The 12,564-nt window shown below is 59.0% G+C and overlaps 1 long non-coding RNA gene across 1 annotated transcript; it reads right to left on the bottom strand.

Moving 5' to 3' along the window:
* Positions 1-8,704: 8,704 nt before the first annotated feature.
* LOC116277316 (uncharacterized) lies at positions 8,705-12,012 on the bottom strand. Its single transcript, XR_012067582.1, has 4 exons — positions 11,883-12,012; positions 10,727-10,855; positions 9,539-9,636; positions 8,705-9,278 (listed from the first exon to the last, which is right to left on the bottom strand). It is a non-coding gene; the product is annotated as an uncharacterized lncRNA (long non-coding RNA).
* Positions 12,013-12,564: the final 552 nt, after the last annotated feature.

The raw sequence follows: 12,564 nt of genomic DNA, 5'->3' as shown, positions 1-12,564 counted from the left end.
CCATCATCACACTAGGGCATCACACTAGCCCCTGTTTCTCTGTTCATCACTTCCCACATCCCTGCGCAAGTGTCTCCCACTATAAAAAAGAAACCAAATCACCCGTGCCCCATCCCAAGCCCTCCTAAACTTTCCTGCCTTATGCACACAACTCTGATGTTCCACTTGCAGCCACGCAACCCCCCACCCCACCCCGGCAACCTCAACCGCCATCTGGAGAGAAGGGCCTCAAAGTCAGCCAAGGCTAACATATTCAGGCCTCTCACAACTGGGCAGCTCCAAGCATGCTAGTCATGCCCCGCTTCTGGAAGCACTTTCTAGACCAGGATGAGCTGACAGATCCCAGGCAGGGTTGCTTCTCAGCCACAGAAAAGCATGAGCTCTGGGAGGGAGAAGAGGAGGATCAGGAAGTGGACAATGGCCGGCTCCTTAAGACCCAGACCAAGGGCTTCACCCAGGTCCAGCCCCTCCTAAGCAGAGAGGGAGCAGGCACAGCAGAGGCAGCCACTGATCCACAGGAAAGTAGCATGGGGCACCACTGTTCCGGCACCTGGGCTGGCCTAGTGCCCCCTAGTCCTCTGAGCACCCCAACCCAAAGGCTTTTGAGGGCTCCGTGAGCCCCTGAGGGACCCCAGATTTCGAGGTCTCAACCTAGTGCTTTCCAGGACTCTGAGACTACCTCCCACAGGAGCTCTGAGGGGCCCCCTGCAGTGGGGGTGCCACGGGTTGGGGGTTGCAGGGGCTGTCAGGCAGGGAGGAGCCCAAGCAGCCAGCCCTTGCAATGGAGCAAGTCCCTTGGGCCTCTGCACGAGAAGCTGAGTGCATCCCTGGTGGAGTGCAGAGAGGAGGACACTGTGGGCGGGACACAGGTGGAGCCAGGAAGCCTAGCTCCTAATCCAGCCCCTCGACCTCTGCCCCAGACCCTCAGATCCAGGGGAGGGGGCAGACAGTATTGGGCAGGTCTAGGGCCCCCTCTGCCTTGACCACCAGTCTGTGTTGGGACAGCTGCTTTAACTAGAGAGGGTGGCTACTGAGCTGGTGCCAGCACTACAGACGCATCCATCCAAGAGGACAGGCCAAGGGGTGCACAGCCTCTGGCTCTATGAGGATGAACCACTCCAGGCCCCAAGGGCCTAATGGAGAGGAAAATGGCACTACTACTCTCCTAGGCTGGTTTCTTACACAAAGGGCCAGTCCCTGGAGACTCCACCCTCCCCCTCCCAGGGCAGGCCCCGCCCCCCTGAACCACCACTTCTCTGTGGAGCCTGCTGGGCTGAGAGGGGAGCAAGGCAGGCACACTGGAGGCTTCTAGAAGCTGCTCAGCTGGAGAGGAGGCAGAGCCAGGCACAGAGAGGTCTAGCACCACTGGGGGGATAGAGGTTCCCCCCAGGCACCCCCTCCTCCTCTCGGCCCACCTGCCACCCACATGGCACACCTCCTTTCCATGAATCGCCCAGAGCCTCCTGCCCCCTCCCTGGGCCAGTCTGCCAAGAGGCGACAGTCCCGCCTCCCATCCTTTCCAAGCCCCCGCCTGGTGGGGACCCTCGTGGGAGAATGGCCCCAGAGCTGAGCCCAGCTAACCAGGAGTCCCTGTCCCCTCCCAGATGCCACATCACGCCCAGGCAACCATGAGGCCCATGGGTCGGCAAGGGGGGAAAGATGCCAACCTGGGGGGAGACAGGACCCAGAGGACAGAGGCTACAGGACAGACCGGACCTGAGCCTGAGGCCCGCCCAGGCAGGGGACAGGAGGAAACAAGACTGGGGCACCATCCCTGCGAGGGGTTTTAGGGGAGGACAGGCAGATGGCACCAGGAAAAGGAGCGCTGGGACCCCATCCTGCTGGGGGAGAATGGCCTGGGCCCCGGCCCCACTGAGCAACTCCCCCAGAGGACACCCGGACTGCTAGGAGGACACAGGGAATCACAAGGCCCAGGCCCTCAGCCGGGCTCACACACAGGGTGTCCAGGCTGGGCCACCCATCCAGAGCCAGCAGGGGTGGTGGCCCGGCCCCAACAGGCCCCACGCCCGAGCCCTGCTCACCAACACATGCCAGGAGCCGGGGAGAGGACCCAGCCACATGCCCTCCCCAGGCAACCCCACCTCACCTATTAAGTCTGGGGAGGGGATGGCGGGTCGCCCCGGTCAGGAGCAGCCTCCACCTCCGTCCCGCAGGTCCTGTCTGGTCGGAGTCCAAGCCAGGCAGGACAGGGGGAAGGCGGAGCTGACTGCCCCAACCACAGCAGCCCCCATCCCTGCTCTGGCCACACCTCTGCACCTGACCCTCCCTGCTGCCTATTCCTCCAGGAGGATGGGAGGCACCCAGGTGGGGAAGGGGAGCAGCAGCCACTCAGGATGGGGCCGCCACCCATCTGACAGGGAGGGAGCCTCAGCATTTCAACAAGGGCAACATTAGTCTGAAGACACCTGGGGTTCCTGCAAGGCCCCCCAGCATGGGCGACCTGGCCCAACTCCAAGGCACAGGGCCGGGTGCTTGAGGGAGGCCACCCCCACCCCGGAACCCCGATGGAGCCAGAAGAAGCCACCCCCCAGGAAGGAGGTGGCCGCTAGGTCAGGGTCAGCAGGCACGCGGAGTGCTGGGCGCGGGCCACGCGGACCGTGTGTGTGTGCTGGCGCTCTGCTGCCCGGGGTGTCTCATCCCGCTCCAGGGCCCGGCTGCTGCCAGGTCCCACACCAGCCTCGTCCTCAGGCCACAGGCATCTCCAGGGAGGATGCTACCCGGCAGGCAGGGCCACGCGGTGCTGCTCAGAGGTCGGGCCGGCCTCGTCCACCTCTACCACGGGTAACTGGAAGGTCCCCACGAGCCCAGCGAGGCCTCAGCCAGGGCAGCAGGGCTGAGGAAACCACTGAATGATGGGTGGGGTTGGGGGACTGCCCTTGGTCCGCACACCTGTGAGGACGGGCCAGGCACAGACGTCCTGTGTTCAATGGGAAAGGCTCCCAGGCCCTCCTGCGGGGAGGGTGAGGGCCAAGGACGAGCCCTGGCGGTGGCGGGAGGCTGGGTGGGGGCGGGGTCCGGCCGCTGCCCTGACTGTGCCCACCCACACCACCCACACAGCGGGCCACTAGGAGGAGCTCCCCCAGGCAAGGGCGCCTGTGCAGCTGGGTGAGGGAAGACCCAGTCCCCCTCCAGTCCCCAGGGCCCCTGTGGCAGGCTGCCTCAGAGGGAAGACTGCAGGGAAGCCGGGCCCTCCTGCTTATTCCTTCTGCCCAGGAACTGGAGGGACCGGAACGTGGCTCTTACTCAGTCACGGGCCAGGGGGACAGTCAGATGGCCCAGGAGTGTGGGGCTGCACCAGGCCTGAGCATCTCCAGGGGAGCCCCAGGGCCATGAGGCCTAACACCCTGGCCAAAGGGCGTGCCCAGGAGCCATGACCACAAGCCCCGAGGTGAGGCCCAGCAGGCATGGCCTCGGTCTCTGCTCCTGGGGGACAGAGAGCCCAGCTCTCCAGAAACCCACCATCCCTGGGTTCCAGAAGTGCATGGCGGCCTTGGATGCTGCTGGGAGCTGTCGCCAAGGGACCCGGCGTTGCCCAGCAGCGAGAGCCAACAGGAAAAGCACTCACCGCCCACAGAACCTGTGTGACAAATGCAGAGCCACCAAGCGTGTCATCGGGAAGTCGTGTCTGAGTGCCAGCCAAGAAGGATGGGGCAGGCACATCTCCAGGCCCCTTCAGCCACAGGGGGAGCGCCCTCCTGGGACCAACTGGACACTCGGCTGCCATCTCAGGCTGGCGCCTGCCACCACTGAGCCACCAGAGCCCAGTACGGGGCTACCTGACACGGTCACCGAAGAAAAGGGGCTTGTCAGCCTGCACCTGCACAGCGTGGCCCCAGTTCTCTCCTCCCTGTCCCAACCCAGATCACAGCTGCGAGGTGGAGGGTGGGAGGGGAGGGGAAGAGAGGGGAGGCGCTGCACCCATGTGCAGAGAGAGGTCACCCCAGCCTCAGGCAAGGTAGCTGCCCCCGCCACCCCCCCACACACACTGGGAAGGAGAGGGAGTGGGGTGGGAGCAGGACTGAACCACTGAGTGGGGACCTTGGAGGCGGGAGAGCACCCTGGGGCCCAGGCCTGGGTGGGGACTTACACGGCCCTGGCAGTGAATGTGCTGCTGTGATGACAAAGAGCTTCCTGCCCGTGTGTCCAGGGCTGCACAACCAGCTGGGGCTGCCAGCAGTGCTGCACTCCTCCGCAGAGGGCAGAGGGCAGAGGGCACACACCGTGGGCACTGTGGGTCACACTGGGGCTCTGTCACATATTCCTTCTTTCTCTGGCCTTCTGTGTGTTTTGCTTGCAACCATTTAAAGATGAAGAGCCACCCTCTGCCCTTGCAAACACAGGCCCTGTCTGTCCTGGCCCCGGGGCTGGAACTCACCACCCCAGCTTACACAAAGGACACATTCCTGAGGAGCCTGTGTGGGACCAGGAGTCCCCGACCCAGGTTCAGCAGCAAGGACACTCCTCGGAGCCTTCTCATTCGCCATGAACAGGAACCACTTACGCCCTAGTGGGTATCATCCTGTCCTGCGTTGTTCCTGGGTTTACCTGTGTGACCCATAACACTACAGCAGAGGGGAGGGAGTGTGCCTTAGAGATGAAGTTATTTGAAAAAACATTGCAGCTCCGATCTTGGGGCTGCTCTGTCTCTCTCAGATTGCTGGCTCTGGGGAAGCCCTGCCCTGAGCAGCCCTATGGAGAGGCCTGGTGGGGAGGCCTGCGGCTCCTGCCACAGGCAAGTGAGCAATCTTGGAGAGCAGAGCCCCCCACCTCCACCCCCAGGCAGACCCAATGGCCGTGGCCCCAACTGACGCCTGGACTGCAGCCTGTGAGAGACCCCGAGCAGGAATCCCTCAGCCAAGCCTTCTAGGATCCTGACTTTCAGACACTTGGGAGACCACAAAGTGCTAGCTGCGTTAAGGCACCACGTTTGGGGTAATTTCTTACCCAGCAATAGGTGACTACTACACGATGATTTTAAATGGAGGCCACTCTAAGTCAGTCTGAAGCAAACAAACCGATGAGAAACCCCAGAAGCCATTAGGAAAAGCCTGGAAAGTCTGATGACATAAAAACTGAAATCATCTGCCCGACCAAACCACAAAGTCAAGAGACAAGTGACAAAGCGAGGGAAAAAACAGTAGCGAGATGTGACTCAGGGCTCCTATCATTAGAGTAGAGAGAGCTTGAAGCAGTCAGGGACGAGTTGGAAAAGCCAATGACCCAACAGGAAAAGGGGGTGGAAGAGGGGAAGGCGGGAAATGAAAGCCAAAGGCTCCTGCGCCACCTGAGTCCACAGGCAGAGCATGCTGGGCTGCCGAGGTCCCAGAGCTGCTCATTCCGGGCACAAATGGTGGCGGGTGACTGGCACTGCATTTCCTCTGCCGCTCCAACTAGACGGCAGGCCATCCTGGAGCCGAACAAAGACTATCCACCGCAAAGACTGGCCAAAGCGGTGGGTGGTGGTGCTGGGTGTTGAGCAGGTCTGTCCGGGCAGCATCACCCAGGAGCTGGGAGACCCTATAGGTGAGGAACCTTTGGCAGGAAAGGCGACAGCTTCCCCCCAGCTGGAGGGCGGGCCACACCCACAGCCCAGACAACTGTCAGGGCACTTCCTGGGCAGACAAGCCCCTTTCTGGTCTCCACACTCCCCCCAGTCGGCTTGGTCTCGGTCTCAGGGCCCAGGTTCCTTTCCCATCCCCGAGCTCGGCATTCGGGTCTTTCTCCTCTGCCTCATCAGAGTCCTTTCCATCCCCACGCCCAGACACAAATCTGATCTCCGCCCCCTCTCCTCCTTGTCCAGATGTTATCAGCCCCAGTCTGGAACCTGCTGAGCACATGTACAAACATGACACCTTATCTTGCCTGGACTGAGGATGGCATCCTGCAGTGCCCCCAGGCAGGGAAGGGCGACCATTACTCAATGGGAAACTCCTGATCTCGCGAGAGCTAGCACCCTCCTGGCACTTCCCAGGCCCACAGGGACCCTGCAAAGGGCAGGGGGCACACACATAGCACTCTAGGCCTCTAGAGCAGTGCTTCTCACAGTGGGGGTCCCCAGGCCCAGCGTGAGAACCACCAGGACGGATGGTCCCTGATCGTGCCCACTCCTCGAGAAGCCACGAGCTTTCTCTGCGGGGTTCGCCTTGACCTCCCCAGGTGAGAGGCAGGCAGGCAGAGAGGCAGGCACTGATGGCTGATGGCTGCAACCACAGGTTGTCCTGGAGAACAGGCGTGCTTGGGCAGGATTCCCTCCCAGCAAGCCACACCTGTCAAGTGACATGGGGAAGACTTTGTTACTTCTTGCCCATCTCACGACCCTACCTCCAGAAGCCTGGACAGGCACCTCTGGCAGATACCATGGCTCTGGGTACTGGCCCCAGCTCTGCCCACCTCTCCCTGGATACTAGCTTGTGTGTGTATATGTGCGTGGAGGAGGGAGGATCCATGCTTCACAGAGCCGTCCCAGTCACACTCAGGGGCGCTGGAACACAGTGGGCCGGGCAAGGGTGTGTGTGGGTCGGGGAGAGTGCTACATTCTGAGCTCTGGGAGGGTGGAAGCTCCAAGAAGTGCGGAGTAAGGCCGCCCTCAGAGGCCAGGACTAGCGGGGGGGGGGGGAGCCGGAGACCGTGCCCTTTGCCATCTGCCCTCCCTCCCCACTCACCAGGCCCCTGGGGACCCCAATACACGATCCCCGGCCACCTAGAGGGCCAGACACCCTCGGGACAGTGGTGGGAGTCCTGCCAGGAGCGGCGAGAGGGGCGCCCTCAGGTCTCCCGGGGCCTGGACTCTGAGGAGGCTTCTCTTCCGCCTCTCCCCCGGAGAGGGCGTAGACCCCCGGGGTCTCGGGGAACCGGGACTCTGGCCCAGCCCAGGACTCAGAGGAGCCGAGGGCGGAGTCCAAAGCCCCAGGGCGCTGACGAGCAGGCCCGGGCGTCGTCCCGCCGCGCCGGGCCCCACCCGCACCGCCCCCGCGTCTATCTCCTCACCTCCCTTCAGCGCACCCACCGGAAACCACGGAGCACCGCCTTCCTGCCCACCCCTTCCGGCTAGATCCGCCAATGACTAAGCTCGACTCGTGACTAGACCCGCCTCCAGGTGACCGAGGTATCTCGGCCCCGTGGCGTGACGGGCCCCTCTTCTGTCCAATCAAAACAAGCCGCCCGCGTGCGCGCCCCTCTCGGCTCCGCCCCCGCGCGCTTTCTTCCTCCGCGGTGGGGCCCAGCCTTCTGCGAGCTGGCAGACGTCCCCCGCGCCCCGAGAGCGTGGACTCTCGGTGCGGAATCACGGGAGTCGTCCAGTAGGCGCAGCTTGCGTGCTTTTGCTGTGAACTTGCATTCTGAAGGAACTAAGTCCCAGGGGCCGCAGCCCCTGCCGCCGCTCCCCCAACGCGGGCATGCCTATGGTGCCGTCTGACGGCTGCTCCGGGTTTTATCAGTGTGTGTGTGTCACGCACGCGCGTGACCCCCACTGACATCAGTGTCCAGTGTGTGTCCTCCCAAGTATCCCTCCCGTGGACCTTTCATAGCCTCAGCCTCCTCCCTCCTCCCAACCGTGGCAACCAGAATTCTGTTCTCATCTCTCTAATTTTGTCATTTGAAGACCGTGACATAAATGGAATCGGGCAGTGTGTGACCTGGGGTGGGCTGTTTTTTCCACTCACATGATGCCCTGGAGAGCCCAGCAAATCGTCGCACGTTTCAACAATAGTTAAGTTAGTTCTTCCTTTGTATTGCCAGCTCTAGTCCTTGGCGGGGATCAGCCACGGTTGGTTCAAGCGTTCACCCACTGAAGAACGTATTGCTTGTTCCCACTTTTAGGCTTCTGCAAAGGAATCTGCTGAGAACATTCGTGTACAGGTTTTCCTGTCGTCTTAACGTTTCCATTTCTTTGGCATAAACGGCCACCAGTGCAATTGCTGGGTCCTACGGAGGTGGATGTGTAGCTTTAAAAGAAACTGCCAAACTGCCTTCCACTGGGGCTGTATCATTTTCCATGACCACCCTCGCATATTGTTTAAGCACAAAATTGAACATTGTTACAAAACATTATTTTAAGCAAGAGTGTTAATCGTTTTGTTTCTCTCTTCTAAACCGTATTCTTCTATGCAATCACCAACACAGTTATTCACACCGTTTAAAACACACACACACACACACACACACACACCCTGGACACTTGATGGTGATTTTCTTTTAATTAGCAACAATATATCTTGGAAATTCTTCCATGTCAGGACACAAACGTCCAGCTCATTTCTTCTCTCTGGCCACATGGTATTTGATAGAATACGTGTCCTATAATTTACCTAATGGATCCCCAGTTGAGGTACCTGTACCTTTTCTTCTCCTTCTTTTTGCTGTTCATGTTAATGCTGCAACTCCCAACTCTGAGCATGTGTCAATCTCCCTCTAGGATAATTCCCTCTAAGTGGAACTGCCAGGTCAAAACCTGGGGGCATTTAAACTTTTAATAGACACTATGTAATTGCTTCCCCCCAAGACCCTACTTGGTCATACACTAGGGCTGTTAGTCCTTTGTTCCATATGTTGTAAATTCTTTCCCTCAGTCTGTCTCTTGTCTTGAGAGACTAGGCTTGCTGTTCTGGGCTGTCAAGAAGTTAGACAGACATTTTTATATGACCAAATTTATTGAACTCTCAATTGGTGTTTTCTGGGTTATGTATCTTGGGCACAAAGCCCTCCTCCCAAGTGTGAGGAGAGTGATGAGACTCGGGGCAGAATTTCTGAGTCCCCATAGCCAGTTCCTTGTCTGTTTTTTTTGGGGGGGGGTCTAATGATTTTTTTAAGTATTTTTTTTTAAATGGAGGTACTGGGGAATGAACCCAGAACGTCATGCATGCTAAGCATGCACTCTTCCGCCGAGCTACACCCCACTCACCGTCAATTCCTTGCGGACCCAGGCTGGTAGGTCGGCCTGCGGCCAAATCACTGTGTGTGTGTTGGAGGAGCGGGGTGCTGCTGCCTCGGCTGGGACTGGGAGCAGTGCCTCTCAGACATCCAGCCCCTGCCTTCCAGGGATGCCAGTCCAGTTTGGGAGAAAGACAAGGAAATGTGTAACGAGAAGAGCCTAGTTATATTATTTCAGTGCAGGGACACGAGGGAGATCCATGAGGAAACAGCCTTGAAAACGGTGGGGGGAGGGGCTGGGTTTCCGAGGCGCTCGGAGTTAATGGGCCTCAGAAGGTGAGACAGCACAACCGAGAATCCACCTAAAACCAGTGCTCTCGAAGGGTCACCTGCACGGTGGAAAGGAAGAACAGGCATATGAAAAGAAGTGGGTCCATCCCAGCCTGGGTCTGAGTGAGCAGGAGGAGAACCCCGCCCCCACGTCATCCTTAAGCAGGGGCTACCTCCCGGGGCCGGCCGCGGGCAGAAAGGCTTCAGCGAGCCAACCGCTGGCTGCCAGAGGAACTGCCCCCCCCACTCCCCGCGCCCCCATCGTGCTGCTACTGCTGGGCTCCTGGGAGCAAACCCTGCCCGGGAGAGGACTCCTCACCCCAGGCGTCCCGTTCAGGACTCCCGGAGGCCCAGCTGAAGGCGGGTCCGCAATCTCCAACTGAAGCCACCGCCTGCCCTCACGGAAAATCAGCAGGTCTGTCAAAGAGAGGGCTGGCCCTGTCAACGACCCCCTCCCCAGGCCATAACTGTCAGAGGCCAGATGACATCATTTTTGGCAATGGCTGCGAGGGTTTGCTATGTGCCTGGGCTCAGCCATCCCACCCTCTCCACAGCGCTACAAGGTTGGTAGGATGCTGTCCTCACTCTCTGGATGAGGAAATGAGGACCACATGACACACAAGGGTTAGGTAGCTTGTTCTGAATCACTAGCTAGCAAGTGGCTAAGGCCAGGTGTGGATCGAGGACTCTGGGCTCTAAGCCTGACCTCTCCCCCCTTTGTGGGCTACGCTCTACAGCCTGGCTCCCTTGTCACTGGGAGATTCCCGGGGCCTGCCAGGGGTACATCAGCTTGTCCTGAAGGCGGCAGAGGTGAGCCCAGGTGAATATCCCCCAGGCCTTGGGTCAGCACTTAACAAAAGGAGGAGGGTGAGAAAGAGAAACACCTTCTACTCTTGTGCTTAATCGGGGACTTTGAAACACCGACTGACATCACCTTTGCATTCTCCTGAGATCAGAGAGCAGTTCTCATGGATATTTACAAATCGTTTGCATTAGTGATATAAAGGTACTCTGCAGTAGCCCCCAGAGACACAAAAAGATACAGAAGAGGGAATCACAAAGATACGAGTAAAGTGAAAAGATTTGAAAAAGAAAAAGCATTTTAGAAGTTAAAAAAAGAAAGCACAGTCATTGAATAAAAACCTCAAGAAATTAATTAAACCACAAGTAGATGCCACTGAAGAAGGAGTTAGTGACCTGGAAGACGGTGCCTCAGAAATCACCTCCTGCCCTGGTCCCCCTCGTAGCTGATGATGTTGCTCCCTCCTTCCCTGAGAGATTGCAGCAGCCCCTCCTCAGAGATCCGGGGCTCTGGATGTTCAACGCCCCTCATGCTGGCTTCTAGCCTTCCAGTGACATCAACCCCTTCCCTTCTGCCCCTTGCTCCAGGGGCGGCAGCTTCTTCCTGTACTGTCCCTGTTCCTTCAGCCCTCCGCTCCCTGAGTGACCAAGTGGGGCTCGAGGCACCCGTGACCTGCAGGGGCCTCACAGTTCGCCAGGGTCTCACCTGCAGTTGACTGGGATGAAGGGTCCACTGCAGCAAGTACCTGGGGAGCTGGAGTAGCTGCCGCCCTGGACGGTCAGGAAGGTCACGATGGCTATCAGGACTGCAGTATGGGATGACTCTTGAGTGTACCTGGGAGTGTACAGAGGAACAGATGACAAGGTCAGATCCCTTACAAGTCACACTATGACAGCCAGAGAACTTCCATGCAGCCCTACCAAACTCTCGTACTCCCTGTACCTGCAGGGCTGAAGGTGCTGGAAAGGAAGCATAGCATTTCATTGTGAGGGTTACAGAATCCCAAGGCCCGTTGAATTCCCAGCCTCTCCACATTTCTCATATGAAAGGTAGAGCAGTGGTTGGAGGACTGGGACCCTGAAACCTGGAACTGGGACAGCTGGTTGGCTTCAGTTGAAGCTGACAATTGGGAAGACCCCAGTCCCACTGAGCCTGTTTTGCCAGACGAAGTAGCCTGCCCTCCCGTGTCTGAGGGGCTGGTGTTCTCTCCCTCGAGGACTGTGTCATTACCTCACCTGGGGCAGATGCCTTGCAAAGGGAGACCCGTTGTCCTCCAGACTCTCTGCATCCACACCCTGTTGCCATTAGACCCATAACTGGAATCCAATGACAGCATGATCATGGGGATAAGGGATACAGTAAGGTGGGGGGCATGTTTCATCTCGGCATGTATACTTTACACACCTTGGTTCCTGCTTGAATGTTCTGTAACTCCGCTGTTCTCAGTAAATGGGGAACAACACTAGGGATCATTTCAAGATTCTTTAGTTTCAGGCCATCCCTTTTCTTATCCTATGCATGGCCCAGCATGGCCTAATGCTCCAGTAGGGCTGTAGAAGGTACCTGTCTCCGTTTTCCGTGACAAGTATGGCCATACCTGGGCCGGTATGTCTGTAGGGTGGCGTGTTATTGCTGGAGGACTCTGGTCCCCGATCCCATTTGCTTCGGAGGTCTGAGTCTGAAGAGGAACTCTGCTCTGTATCACCTTCCTTATTTTGAAGTCCAGGAGGACGTGGGCTGCATACCTCGGCCACCACCCTTATCTGCACCTCTAGCCCTATCCACCCCCTCCTCCCCTTTTCACCCACCTCTGCCTGCTGCAGCTCTGTCTACCTCAGGGTCCCCTTCTCTCTGGCCATACCTCTTGCTCCCCACCACTGTCAGCCCACGGTCAGGAGCAGTGCCCTTATCCGAGTTGTTTCTGGGTTCCAAGGCCGCCGCAGGGCACCCTCCGCATGGGGGCTGGGCCCCTGGCAGCCAGCCGGGCACCAGCTTCACGCCTATGGCGCTTGCCCCTCAGGGCGTGGCCCCACTGCCTGCCGTGGCTCTGGCGACGCTGATTGGCTGGGACTCAATGAGTGACCGTATAAAACCCAATGACGTGGCACGAGCCACCGCCCAAGCGCGGATTGGCTGGCCCGGGGAGGGGCGAGCTCGGCGTGCACAGGGTTGGCCGGCGGGTGGGGCGTGGGCCAGCAAGAGGCAATGTCAAATGGTGGGTAGAGGGCTTCCCAGTAGGGCCCAAGCATATCGGAGGGAGGTGCGAGCAGCCAGGGTTGCAGAGCAGAGGGCTGGCCAGAGAGCGGAAAGCGGGGGCCGTACACCGCCAAGCCCCAGGCAATCCCAGTGAGGCCGGGAAGGGGCTGGGGCGTGCCGAAGCCCGAGGCAGTGGCTAGGGAGTAGGAACCGGCCGGGAAGGCAGGGCGTCTCAGTGGGATTTATGTGGCACTTCTAAAATCCTGCTCACAGCCCTGTAAGGCAGATGCTGTCACCATCATCAGCACCATCATCCCCTTTGATAAATGAAACTGAAGCAAAAAGGG

The sequence above is a fragment of the Vicugna pacos genome, chromosome X (genome assembly GCF_048564905.1).
Source record: "Vicugna pacos chromosome X, VicPac4, whole genome shotgun sequence".
In the NCBI taxonomy this organism is placed as follows: Eukaryota; Metazoa; Chordata; class Mammalia; order Artiodactyla; family Camelidae; genus Vicugna; species Vicugna pacos.
This window is presented reverse-complemented; position numbering and strand designations above follow the sequence as displayed.